This window comes from Protopterus annectens, chromosome 1.part1, assembly GCF_019279795.1.
Source record: "Protopterus annectens isolate FY-2018-M chromosome 1.part1, PAN1.0, whole genome shotgun sequence".
Classification (NCBI taxonomy): domain Eukaryota; kingdom Metazoa; phylum Chordata; order Ceratodontiformes; family Protopteridae; genus Protopterus; species Protopterus annectens.
The window spans coordinates 1,083,810,760-1,083,826,040 of NC_056726.1; positions in this window are offsets into that span (position 1 = coordinate 1,083,810,760).

Sequence of the window (15,281 nt, forward strand, 5' to 3'; positions counted from 1 at the left end):
TGGTGCTTGTTACAAGTATGACAAGCTGCACAAAATTTTTTGTATAATTTATGTATCCATATGTTTGGAATATTTGATTTACTAACTGTACCATCCCCCCTGTTGAGACATGGCACTGCCCATGGCTCAACAAAGCTGCATATCTAAATAAATTAGACAGCAATATCGGTTTTCTTTCCTTGGAAATGTACAGTCCATTCTCAAAAATTGCACCTCGTTTTACCCATTTTTGTTTTTCTGCTTTTGTAGTAAGCGTCTGCATTGTTTTTAACATGTCTAAATCTAAAATCTCAGAGGGTTGTAATTCCTCATTCAAAAATAAAGTTTCTGAGTCTGAGGCTGCTTGCTTTGCAGCTGCATCAGCTCATGCATTACCTTTTGAAATCTTATCCTGTTGTTTTGTATGAGCTACACATTTACAAATAGCTACTTTGGTAGGTAACTGAATAGATTCTAATAGCTCCAAAATAAATTGCGCATGATTAATAGGTTTTCCACTGGATGTAATCATTCCTCTAATTTTCCATTGTTGTGCAAATACATGTACTGTAGAAAAAGCATACTGACTGTCAGTATATGTTTACACACTTGTTTTTTGCTAAAGTACATGCTCTCGTCAAAGCTATCAACTCTGCTGCTTGTGCAGATAAGTTGTGTGGTAAGGATTGAGCTTCTAAAATTTCAGTGTCTGTAACTACTGCATATCCCACCAGATTCTTCCCTGTAGGACTCCTTCTGCATGAGCCGTCCACGTAATATGTCACCTCAGCATTATCCAAGGGCATATCTGTAAGATCTTGTCTAGGTAAAGCTAACTGTTCAATTTCCTGCAGGCAGCTGTGTGGTGTGCCCTCCGCAGGAGTTGGAAGTAATGTCGTACATCGTTCAATTGTCATATGAGGTTGGCTCAGCAGTATAGTTATACATGAAAGATGTCTAGCAGGAGAAAGGTATGCCATTTTCTCTCGCAGTAAAATTATTGCAACTTCATGAGGCACTCTCAATGTGAGAGGGTGGAATAACACCACTGAGGCCGAAGCCTGCACTGCCATTGCTGCTGCAACTACTGCTTGTACACAGTGAGGCAAAGTTCGCGCCACTGGGTCTAACTGTGATGAATAGTAAGCTATGGGGCATTGCTTATCCCCATGTTGTTGCATCAATACTGATGTCATGTACCCTTGCTTACAATCTACGGTCTGAAAGAACCGTTTGTGATAATTTGGAAGTCTTAAAACTAATGAAGAAGCTATCAACTGCTTCAACCTGCAGAAAGCCATTTCTGCTTCTGTTGTCCATTGTAAAATACCTTGTACTGCCATTGGTGTCTTATATATCAGATCAGTCAGTGGAGCAGATTCCAAAGCATAATTTGGTACCCAGCTCCAACAAAAATTAGTTGTACCTAAGAAAGACATTATTTCTTTCTTAGTTGTTGGTTTGGGTGCTTGCAAAATTGCTGTTTTTCTTTCTTCATCTAGTATTCTACCTTCATTGGATATCACATATCCCAAGTATCTAACTTGTTTTCTCCAAAGTTTTAACTTACTTTTGTTTACTTTGTGTTCTTGTATTGCTAAAAATTTTAATAATGCTACAATATCCGCCCTGCACTGCTGCTGGGTGGGGGCTGCTAGCAAGATGTCATCTACATAAAGTAGAATTTGACTACCTCCCGGTGGGGTAAACCCTGCCAGGTTGCTAGCCATTTTTTGTGCAAATATTGTTGGGCTCTCACAATATCCCTGTGGTAGTCGAGTATATGTATACCTTTTACCCTGAAATGTAAATGCAAACCAGTATTGACTATCAGGATGTATAGGTATTGAAAAGAAAGCATTGCTAATATCTACCACAGAGAAATACTTCTCTTGCGGTTCTAAATCATTTAACAAAGTATGTGGGTCTGGCACGTGGGTGCTCTAGGTATTACTGCATTATTTACAGCTTGTAAATCTTGTACCATCCGCCATTCCCAGTTTGCTTTTTTAACAGGAAATAGGGGTGTATCACATGGTGAATCAGGAGATTCTACCAGTACTCCTTCTTTGAGTAATGCTGCTATTATAGGCTTAATGTAAATCTTGTACCATCCGCCATTCCCAGTTTGCTTTTTTAACAGGAAATAGGGGTGTATCACATGGTGAATCAGGAGATTCTACCAGTACTCCTTCTTTGAGTAATGCTGCTATTATAGGCTTAATTCCTACTTCTGCATCCTTTCTCAAAGGGTAGTGTCTTTTCTGTGGTCTAAAAGCTGACTTTGGGGTAATTGTAACTGGTCCTGCTGTTCGAATAACCCCTACATCTGACTTGCCTGTTGACCACAGAGTTGTTGGAATTTCACACAAGGCCTTTTCTTCTTCTTCTAATAAAAATGCTAATCAGCTGTCCTCGCTAGATTGCAAGTGTACAGCTGTATGTGTCTGTGTCAACCAATTCAGTTTTTGTTTTTGTATCCCTTGTTCTGACAGCTCTAAATCAGTCTGTTTCTCCCATCTTGTTACTTTTTCTCCTAAGTCTGCCCATTTAACACTTTTATTCTTTGTAAAGCTAACATGTGGCAACCGATTTGATCTATACAATGCAAGAAATTCTTGAGGTAATGAACAGCTAACTACACTGTTCCCCTCAGTATCCCAGTACAAAGTACGCAAAACCAATCTAGTTGCACGATTTCTAAACAGTTTTTGCTCATACTCTCTATCAGGTCCTGGTGTGGTACAGTAATATAGAGTACAGTGTAACAAATGCTGTTGATCAGTGTCAAGGGAGGGGGTTTTACTGATGGCTACGTTCATCAGCTCCTTGGTCACTGCCCCTGGACCAGTCGTGACTAGGTCCTGGCTGTACCAATAAAAGGTTTCACCCTCTGATCGCACTACAAAAGTATCCATTTGTCTCTGTGCCTCCATACCTTGTACAGTTGGAACTACTGCTATGCCAAATATCTGCATAAGGTCACTGCCCAATAGGTTTACTGGACACTTTGCAGAAACCACTATTTTACTTCTCTGGGTCATACCTGAAACAGGGTCAGTTATTGCTATATCATGGGAGAGTGGTTCCCTGTATAGCTCTCCATTTACTGCTTTTACTAATACATAATCAGGTGATTCAGAATGTTCTGGTAAGTTGGAGGGGTGTATCAAAGTCCGTGACGCTCCTGAGTCACACAGGAATTTGACTTCCCTTCCCTCCACCAGAAGTGTCACTTCTGGTTTTGAATCTGCTAGGTAGACCTCCAGGCTCAACAATGCTAAATCTAAAATTTCATTTCCATTTTCATCTAAGTCAGTTTGTACTTCCTCTACTCCTTCTACTACATTGGTATTTGTCTTTTCTATTCTAGCTGTTACTGGTGATTCCTGACTTTCATATGATGTATCCTCAATATCATATAGTCAGTCCTCATCTCCTTTATCTTCTGTCATTGCTTTCTTATCTTGTTTACAGTCCCTAGCTAGATGGCCTTTCTTTTCACACTTGAAGCACTCACCTCTCTTTTTCATTTCTTCAAAATCCTCTGACCTTTTGTCAGATTGTTTATTACCCTGGGCATTTTTCTTACCCTTTTTACTCGACTGTACTACAAAGACTTCTGCTCCGTCTTCAGCTGTGAAGACCTGTGTTTTCTTTTTCTTTTTACTATTAAAGTGTCTTTCAGCATGCCTAGCATATTCAAGTAAGGCTTGTAGCCTGCTTGTTCGGTGATCTATCATATGCTTTGTAATAAAGCTACTGATAGGTGCAATGCAACCTTTCAAAAATGCATTTTTTAATTGTTGTTCATATGGGGAATCATGTGTTTGGTTCTCAGGAACCAACATACCGCTATAATTATTAAAGCATTCTAATTATCTAGCATAATATCCATCTACTGTCTCATTTTCCTGTTGTACGCATTGATTAATGCAAGTCCAGTCTGCTCTAAGTTTTCATTTCTCAGAGATTCTGTCTGTCAGACCTTTCACTCTATTGTCTAAAAATGTTTTTTGAATTTCTAAGCTTCTGTTTTTCTACAATTTGCTTCCTCAATCCACCTGTGTGCTTGAGGTATGCCTAGTTGGTGCTGCTTTTTTGCCTGACCTCCTGCATCAGATTTAAGCTGTTTAAGGAGTTTAACTAGTGAAAGTTTATCTAGTTTACCATCAAATTCATATTTGTTAACCCATCTTGTATAATACCTAACATATCAGCATGTTGCAATTGCATGTATTTTGCCTCTTTGGTTAGGGGCGGATCTTGCAAGGTTTTAGTGCACTGATTACCCATGTCAAAGAAAATGTTACGTAACCCTTTTTTTTTACCACGTGGTATCTTGTTCCTTACACAGTTTATCTAGAATAACTGCCTACCTTATTCTGTTTCCCTGATCTATGACAAAATATACAGTAATTTCTTATGTCCCTGATCTGTACAACAAATCTATGACAATAACATTTACTGTAACCTAGTCCCTGATCTAAAACAGAAAAAAAGGCAAATTCTTCCTACCTGAGCCTCCTGGTGTTGAAAGTGTTCAAATTCCGCTCTTCGGCCACAGATCAGAAAGTGGACAGCCTCTTTACACACGACAATTCAGTCGGAGGTCTTTTCACTCAAGAAGAACCATTTTGGCAACTTCTCCTGCGCAGATTTATTACCACCCATACACTCTGACCTGTAGCTTACCAAGGGAATTCCGTCTCGAAAGGACCAAACTGTCAAAGAAAATGTTAAAAATCAAACTGTAAAATCATTAGGCTTTTTAAAATGACAGTCAACTCACAGGAGATTCAGATGCACATGTTTACTAGTGTACACCAGGAGGCAAAAGACCATACGATACAAGTATAGAATTTTGTCTGGCATGATACAGGAAATGCTCTACATTTTATACACTATACATTCAAGCTGTGCCCACCTTACTGACGTGGTCAGTCACAGGGCACCTACATCACTATGGTCTACAATATTCTATTCATAAGAAAATGCTGATGTTATACTTTTTAAAAGTTTTCCCATGAGAATAATACAGCCTTGCAAAGCACCTGGTCAGTTATAATGTCTTTCTGTAAATGTTATTCTTTCAAGGTTTCAGTCCTGCTCGAATACAATAGTCAGTTCAGTCTTGTAATACACTTCTCTGTTCTTCTCGCAACATTACTTTTAGCAGCTGTGCTTTATCTCTGATAATATTCGCAAGGCCAACCATCTCAGAGGAAGGAAGAAAGATTTCAATGCTTTATACATTCATTTTTCCTGACCCAGCAGATAATCATTAGTGAAAAACATAAGCTTGCTGAGCTGGCTACTGCCAGGGTCAGAGTTCAATCACACTGCAGCTCCAAAGCTTCAAGCAATTACATGTAAGATTATTCTTACTGCCATATTGTAAAATAGAATAAAATGCATTACATACTATTTGCTTTTAAACTAGCACTTCATATATGTTTAAATACATATTTTTCTAACAGGGTAGAATTATTTAGTCAGGTTTAGTGCAGGAACAGAGCCAGTGACTTTTCAAGTGTTCTTTTATTCTTTGTTTGAAGAGGGGCAGTGATGAGGTTAGTGTTATGTCACTGGGTAGTGATGAGGTTAGTGTTATGTCACTGGGTAGTGATGAGGTTAGTGTTATGTCACTGGGTAGTGATGAGGTTAGTGTTATGTCACTGGGCAGTGATGAGGTTAGTGTTATGTCACTGGGTAGTAGATTCCAGTTCCTTCCTACTGTACTAGAAAAAAGAGAGTCACCAGCTGAGTTATTGGACTTTGTTAATCTCGCCATAAGTTTCCTAGAAGAACGAAGGGAGTTAAGATTATTGTATGGGATTAAAAGTTCTGAGAGTATAGAGGTGTTTGGGTGAACTGAATATTTTTCTTTGTGCTGCTGTAGATTGCTGTTGCTCATGCTGAATTTGAATCAAAAGTTTCTTTCACTTAAATACACTTTATATTTTCCTTGATGTTGTGCTCCTGGTCAAGCCTGAAAAAAGGCCTAAAAAGAAAATTGTAGTTAGAAACCTTAGAAAATGGGTCAATAATTCCCTCTTCTTTGATCACCATGTATCAACAGTGATCACGAAATCCTTCTAGTTAGTGAAGTTAAATTCCAGCGAAAGATCATCTAGATCTAATGAGGTCACTGCCCTTTTATATTCAGCACTGACCGGGCCAGTTATAAAATACAATGATACTGTATACAGGGAACAGGCTTTGAGGTGGTCTGTGTAGAGTATATTGTTTATGACCTTATTCTTTTTATTTATTTTACATTTGTTTACCAGGAAAGTCCAATTGGGTAGGAAACCATTTTCAGCAGAGGCCCAAAGAGAAAAGCTCCATGTAAACATAAGTCAATAATAATAATACATAAATGTGTAACTAACTTCTTATAGATAAAATACAAAGTAAAATGGCATTTTTGTAAAGAACCTCTGTGGATGCTCCAGCTGTTGTATATACCTGGTCAGTTACGTACCAAAGGGAGCTTTGTACAGAGTGACTGGTCTGCTGACAGATGAGTGCAAAGGAACAATGACATCCTTTGACCTAGATGCCATAGCCTTGCTTATAAGTTGCATAACTTTAAATGATTTCCTTACCACCATAGACATATGATAGTTGAAGGCCAGGTTGCATCTACATGTATTCCCAAATCCCTGACCACTGGGCCTATTCTTAGTGATGTATTGTGAATGTAGTAGATTCAAAGGGAGACATCTTCCCAACAGATGCTATTATGCATTTTTCTGCATTAAGTTTTAGACCATGGCTCTGGCAGTAGTTATTTGTCTGTATCAGGCCTTCTTGGAGAGAAATTTGTGTTAGTGAGAGATTCTGTGACTGTATCCCCCAGTTTGCAGTCATCCACAAATCTGCACAGCTAGAAGCCCTTGAGATTGGCCTTGAACTTAAAGAAATAGATACCAAAAAGAACATTCCCAGCACCAAGCCCTGAGAAACTTCACTTGTAATTCACCTCTTTCTAGAGGTAGAATCTACTTTTCAAGTTTCTTGGGTCCAATTTGCGACACAGCTGGCTATCTAGTGTATGAGATAGGGGTATATACCTAAGCTTTCAACAATGCCCAATTGGGTATTGTAATGAAAGCTTTGGCCAAGTCAAGGTACTCAGTATGCACTTTTTCCCCTCATCCATTGCTTTGCTGACCTTTTCGATGAAGGACCTGCCGTTGGCAAAACTAAACCAGGTTGGATGCAGTGACCAAAGGTTTCCTATGTCATTGTTTATTATTTTTCTGATAATTCTTTCCATGGCCTTGCATATGGGACTGGTCAGATGAATGAGACTATAGTTACCCAGGTTTGTAGATGGCCTGCCCTTGTGCCAAGAGATGATGGTTGCAGTCCTCCATTCCCTTGGTACAAAACCTGTCTGGACACTACAGTTAAAAGTAAGTCTAGTGGTCCTGATAGGTCATGTTTCATGCTATTACAGAGTTGTCTCGAATAATATGAGGGCCAATTGATGCAGTGTCTTTGCCTTTGGAGAGTGCATTGAGAACCTGTTCTCTAGTGATAGTTGGTGGAATTATGGTTGAGGGTAATTCCTGAGGGGTGTCTTGGGAGAAGGAGGAGGCAAAACTTGTTATATCTTCCATTTCATTATACAAATGTCCCCCTCTCAACAAAGATTTTATATTAAAATTGAAACTATGTGGTGACATCCACCCAACCCAGGTACTGCCACACACACACACACACACACACACACACACACACACACACACACACACACACACACACACACACGACTCACTTGTCCCACAAAAAGTATATACAGATCCATTTTCTACTCAAAAGGCACAAGCAGGCCTACCATTCCTCAATACGAGCCTTATAAACATATGCAACAAAATATTGCTATACACTCCCCCAATATATTAGTCACTACAGAAACTTGCAGAAAAACAGATATAAAAGATGAAGAGATTCTCCCAATATCTTAAGGATGAACAGAAAAAAGCCTGGAGGTGTGCACATTTTTTATAGAAATAACCTTGAAATGACTCCTAGTCCCAAACTAAATCACCTGTTTAGCAAAGCATAAACACTCATATCTCAGTTAAAGTTAAACAGTAAAAAGAACATTTGCATAACTGCCCTATACATACCCCCCCCCCCAAGTAAAACAGTCATAAAGCTTTGTGTCACAAGAATGGTGGACTGCAATGATCATCCCCACTTATAAGGGATAACCTTAGACAAATCCTGGAAACCACAGGCTCATTTTTCTGACTAGACTTACTTGCAAAGCCAGGGAAAGAATTATTAAGGAAATTATCCACAAGGACAGAGGTGACATTCAGGCACTGGACACATCCCAGTTTGGCTTTGTCAAAGGAATGTCAAGCTTACACAAGGACAGAGGTGACGTTCAGGCACTGGACACATCCCAGTTTGGCTTTGTCAAAGGAATGTCAAGCTTACACAAGGACAGAGGTGACGTTCAGGCACTGGACACATCCCAGCTTGGCTTTGTCAAAGGAATGTCAAGCTTACACAAGGACAGAGGGGACATTCAGGCACTGGACACATCCCAGTTTGGCTTTGTCAAAGGAATGTCAAGCTTACTGAATCTGGTGGACTTCTTTGAAAATGTCACTAAGGCAGTGGTTGAGAGGAAAACTGTGCATATGGCTTACGTAGATCTTGCTAAAGCATTTGATAGAATACCCCGCTCAGGAATTCTTAACAAGCTTACGGAACTGTATATAAACCCCTTTATAATGTGCTGACTAGCTAGCTTGCTCACTGATGGGACCTAGGATGTTAGAATCAGTGAGATACAGTCACCAGTGGAGTCTCTCAGGGCTTTCTGCTAGGCCCATTTCTCTTTGGCATTTAATTTTCGGATGTCAAAGCCAATATCAAAGACCTCTGGCTAACCAAGTTCACAGATGATTGCAAACTGGGAGCACTCACTGACTCTCCACAAGTCAAGAACACCCTTCAGGAAGGTCTAACACAGACAAACCCTTGGTGCCAAAGCCATGGCTTAAAATTCAATACCAAGAAATGCATTATCCGCAGTGGTGCAGCAGTAGCGTTGTTGCCTTACAGTAAGAGGTTCTCCTGTTCAGTTCTTGACTGAAGTGTGGGGAGTGCCTTCTATGTGGAGTCTGCATGTCCTCCCGCGGTTGGATGGGCGTTCGAAAGACATGCTTAAATGGGTGTGCCTTCGTTGAAGGTTGGAAGTTGAGCCGGCACCTCGGCATTCATGAAAATCTCCTGCCAGTCATTAGCGGACTAGAGTTCCGCTGTGGCGACCCCTAACCGGGAAAAGCTGAAAGACAAACAACAACCAAGAAATGCATTATTATACCTTTTTTTGGGGGGGGTCTATATTAGAACATCAAATGTTCTAAATATCGAACACTCTAAGGAGCGAAAATGCAGGACCTCAAAATCATTATTGTAGAGGGCTGTGCCCCCCCCCCACTAAATATATATATTCCAACTCCAAGATCATACTACAGTGAGGAAAGGGCAAATATTCTGATCTTCACTGCACTGCAATCTCGAAAAAAGCACTTTCAGGTCCTACATTTTCGCTCTTTAGAGCATTTGATATTTAGAACATTCGATGTTCTAATATAGACCCCTTTTGGGAAGATGGCCACCCTGGTTAGCTACCTCATCAATAAAATACCCATAAAAATTAATACACTAGTCAGGGATCTGGGAACTCATATAGATAGTAATGCAGCTTTGGACCAACATATGTCCAAGGTACTAAAAAATCCTTCTATGTTGCTCATCTTATATGCAAGGGGATGACATCTAGGTCTAGACAAGTGATTATACCCCTGTACGTGGCCCTCATCAGACCCATCTTAGAGTGTAATGCTCTCCTTTGTTATGCACCTGACGTGACATATACAGGAACTGGAATGTTTGCAAAGGTTTCTTACAAAAAGAATGCAGGGAGTAAACACAATGTCCTACATGGATTCAGTCAAAGCCCTGGATCTTTACTTGATCTCATGGCATCATGCACATTTCTGGCAGGTGATCTTTGATTGGCATGCAAGGCAGCTCTGGATCCTGTTACAATGAACATTTTGTACATTCACAAACCAAACAGCATCAGAACCACTTGATTAAGAGACCTAAATTTTGCTTGCAACATAAATAGGACATGTAGAGAAACAGGTTTGTCAGATAATTCCCATTCTCTGGAACAGGCTCCCCATCCATGTGGAGCAGAGTTCCCCCATCCCTATTTGTGTACAGCTTGGACCAATGGATGGGCAATTGAAAATTCACCTCTGGTCTGGCTCTTATGTCTCTGATGGATGGAAGCAGTCAGTAAATCACCCCCTATATAAATCAAATTTGTGGGTCACATTTGGGTTACATGACTAGGCTCATAACGGCATTAGTGGTCATTAGCCTAGTATATACCTATGAATATATTAATATTGCAAAATAAATTCTGTGCAGGATATCCACAAAATAAGTCATGAAAGATTCATACTGGGAGACCTCAACATTGACTGGCAACTAATACGATTAGATAACTCTACCTATATAATAAACATATGTAATTTCACTCAGCTCTTCAGTGCTACAACTAGCTTAACCAAAATAGCAGCAGAAACTTTTCAGACATCTTAGAAACAGTGCAGAATTCCATTTTAAGAAACACAAAAAAAGATTGTAACTTCCAAGTATACCTCTCAACTGCCTAGAGCAAGAAATCTGGACAAAGCCATGAATAATGGGAGAAACAAAGGCCCAAAAATAGGGATAATTTTTAAATATTGCTCTTATAAACATATAAAGTTGATAGGATAATAGATTTTGCATTAGCATGCATTTTTGAAGGGTATGAAGTCTGAAACTCATATCCCTCTCATTGTTTTCTGACTTAAATTCTCAGTGATTTGCCAGAAAAACAAAATTTTATGAGGAACAGACCAAAAATATGAGGCAAAAATCTGGACATTCTACAAAAATCTGTACAGTTGAGAGGTATGCTTCCAAGGAAAACATAACCCAAAAGCTCTTCTGGGCATCACTGAAAAGTCTCCTTCATCCATTCAAACAATCACACCAACATCATCAATTATTTATTTATTATTTATTTTGCATTTGTTAACCAGGTTGGTCCAGCTGGGTAAGAATTTACCCTTTTTCAGTGAAGACCCGAGGGGAAAAGCTCCAAACAGACATACAAATACATACAAATAAAGACAAATTAACAATATTAAAGAGCAAAATAATCTTATGGATACAATGGATAAGAAGAACATAATGTACTCAGTGGAATAGTATATAGCTATATATACAAAAACTGTAGTAACAGGTTGTAACAGGTGAAACAACAATAATAAATCCAGCAGGTAAATTAATATTAGCACCAACAACATTGACAACCCACTTCATCCAAACAGTTTCATCTCTTTTCAAGGATAATCCTCCCACTACTCTCCCTTACCTACTCAGCTAAACGACCTCACAACATCATTATTCTTAAAATGTGTTCCTTCCTGAACAATCCAAACAAAAAGATCTCCAAAACCTTAAACCCACAAGTCTAGCTACATATAACCTTTCAGGTGAATACATTAAAATTCCAGCAGGCTCACTGTCTGACATGGTCTTTATATTTATTAACAACTCCAATACAGAGAGCCATGTCCCAACCCTCTAGAAAAAAAAAACTTATGTCATACCGCTTCACAAAGGTGGAACTTCTATGGATTTTATTTATTATTTATTTATTTATTTTATTTTTTAATTTCTCTAACTACAGACCTATCACAATACTGTTTCCCACATCAAGAATCCTAGAGAAATGTATTCACATACAGCTCCCCGAGTACCTCCCTGTGACCAACCTCCTCCCACAGACCCACCATGGCTTTCATCCAAGTCATTGTACCACAACTCCTCCTGCACACCCACCATGGCTTTCGTCCCAGTTATTGTACCACAACTGCCTTTCTACATTTCAGCAATACAATCAATCATCATAGAAATACAAGTCATTGAGTCTCCATCTTCTTTGACTTGTCCAAAGCACTGACACTATTATCTTAAATTACTAAATGAACTCTCCTCACCTTTCCAGGCCTATCCCAACCTATGCTATCTTGGTTCAGTATGTAATTTAGTAACAGACAACAGGCTGTAAAATGGCAATACACCTTTTCTTTCATTTCCTGCAGATGTCTTAATATATTTATAAACAACTCCACTCAGCTACAAAGCAAGTTATGCAATACTCTGATGCCTCCACCCTCTTCTGCTCTGCAACAGGTCCTACAATTATTATTATTTATTGACTGGGAAAATCCAACTAGGCTACACAGAGCCTGTTTTCAGCAGAGGCCCAGGGAGAAACACTCCAGACACATGGAGTACCCAGAGGAAACCCACACTAACACAGGAAGAATATGCAAACTCTGCACAGAAGGCATCCCAGCTGAGAATTGAACCAGAGAACCTCTTGCTGTGAGGTGACAATGTTAACAGCTGCACCACTGCACCGCCCACAAAATTACACCTACAAAACTCCAAACATGCTTTTTCTCTGTTGAATCCTGGCTAACCAGAGCAAACCTGCATTTAAAGCATAAGAAAATTAAATTTATGTTATTCACACCAAAGCAATTCTCTGCCTTGAAACAATCTTTAACATAACATCAGCCAATAACACTAGAAAAGGTAACCCACAAAAAGTCTATTAGGTTTAAGTACAGACAAAAATCAAAAATTTGATCAGTACATACGGCATATCATCACAAAAAAAGCAAGAAATGGGACTGTCTTAACTAGACAAACCCATGCCTAACTGATGCAACAAGGAAAACCATGGCCCAGCCCTACTTTTCTTTCCACACTCCTATATACAGTAGCCATATTTTCAAACTTGCAAACACAGCAAATAAAGTTAGAAGCATGCTACAACAAAGTAATAAACTTTACTACAAACCTCTCATATAAGACTCAGTATTGTCTCCCCTTAAAATAATTACAATGGTTATAACTACCACAACATCTATGAGTAATCTACACCCAGCTAGTTACAGCCAATAATTTTATCTACAACCCTGACAACTGCTCCACCCTAAAAAAACATCTTTTGACATGATTCACCATGCAGAGAGTTATGCTGTTCTGGTCACCACAAAGTCGAACACCTGCTGCAGGAGATGCTCTCTGTACCAGTGATGTCACCAAACTTCGGAACAAATCACTGCTTTCAAAAAAACAGACACATTAAAAGGCTTCAAACTCAAATTACACCTGCCTTACTCCTGGCTGTTCTCATGTACCTCAGCAGGATAATAACCTTCAAACCACTCCTATGTCTGTAAGACACCTGGCTTATAAACACCTAAAGCACAAACCACATGCTGCCTGCACATCTGTACTATTTCACCTCTATTTATCTACAAATGTCCCTTTTCCTCCAGTTTCCCTAAAATCCCACTTTTCTTTCTCACCTGTCCAACTGTCTCTTCCTGCTTTCTAGTTCCTCCTATTTCCTATCCCCTACTCATCCTCCTTTTATTACAGCTGTAAGATCAAGTTACACTGTTTCAATGCTGCATACATTGACTACCACTGTTGAACATCTTTACAGTAATAGAATCACATGTTTGTATGCACTTACTAGGTTGTTAGACTAGCCTTACATTTCTGTAGGAGTTTTTAACCCTTATATTGTATGTAAAAATAACCCAGTGACAGGTAAAACAAGGACATTTTGGGATATTTACATATTAAACAAACTAGGTTAAAAAAACAAACTATTCCACCAAAAAAAAGGCTAAAGCCAATGTCCACAGGAGATGATTAAGGAACACAAGTTTTATTGTTGTAAAGCGCTTTTCGTCGCTCAACGTTTGAGCAACTTCTTCAGACATAATTCACTTACTTAATTGACTATTTATAGTACAATCAATTTAAAAACCACTCTTGTTTAAAGTGGTATGATGTTAAATAAAAACCAACTCACATAAAATAGTAAGCAGGTCTAGCTTACTTTTTAACTTACTTATTGTGAAACATACAGTCACATATAGAAAACTTTTTTACTAAAAACAATAATATTATTGTATTAAACAGTATTCATAACTATATGTAATTGTGCTAAAGTCTAGTAAGGTTCGTCTTTACCCAATAAGCAAATATGAAATAATGCTTCGTAATAAAACTAAAAACACTCCAATAAGTGTACTAATACATAGACAACTGTAAGGGTAACTTGTCTTTATAAAGTAAGTATTGTGCAAGTAGATATGTATTGTATGTTACATGTAACCAAAAATAACTTATTTTATTTATAAAGTTGTTCATGTAATAAAAAGAAAAAGAAAGTAAGAAACTACTTTTATTATTCTATGAAAAAATATATGTATTTTATGTATATACGGTATGTGGTCGTAGTCTACTAGGTTGTAGTTAAACTTAATAAAATGCAATAGTGTAAGTTATTCTAAAATTATAAAAATTTTAAGAAATTTTACACTAATGCCAAGTTCAACTTGTATTTACATATTACCCATATTTGTGTAGAGAAAGGGTGCTAAACCAGGGGCAAATTTCTCGTTACCAACACATTCATCTAAATTTCATATAAATTAGTGGAAGATGGTTCACACAGAAGAAGTATCCTGTATGATACACAACTATCCCTCAACCATATTGTATTTATATTGTTGAAAAGACTGTGATCCCTTGAGCGGATGCTAATTCCCCCAATGGACTTGTAAACAAGGATAGGTTCTGTTGAGGCTCTGTACACAAGGGAGAGGTTGCCTGTCAGTTGTCCATATTGTACTGAGAAGATAGTCAAGGCTTTGAAATGGTCCACATAGTTTTTATGACTTAGACCCCTTGATCTCCTAAGTAAAAAAAAACATTGTGGTCATTCCAGTTGTGACAGATGCTTGGAGAGTTACATATGAAAAAGGCATTTTACTTAATGACCGGTCTGACAAGTGCAGAATGTAGTGGACAGATGATTGTCCCTAGTAAAAAAGCATTGTGGTCATGCCTGGATCCCTAACTACTGAATCAGTTTTTAGGGGTGTGTTGTCAATATGTCAGTTAAAAGGACTTCTTGCTTACTGAAGTAGACTATTATTCATTTCTTGCCATTCAGCTTTTGGCCATGGTTTTGACACCAGTTATTGGTTTGGGAAAGACCCTCTTGGAGGATCTTGGTGTCCTCTTGATGTTTATGATGGCCCCATGTTTATAGTAATCAGCAAACTTGGGCAGCCAGACACTCTTAATAAAGCAAGCCGTTAGAA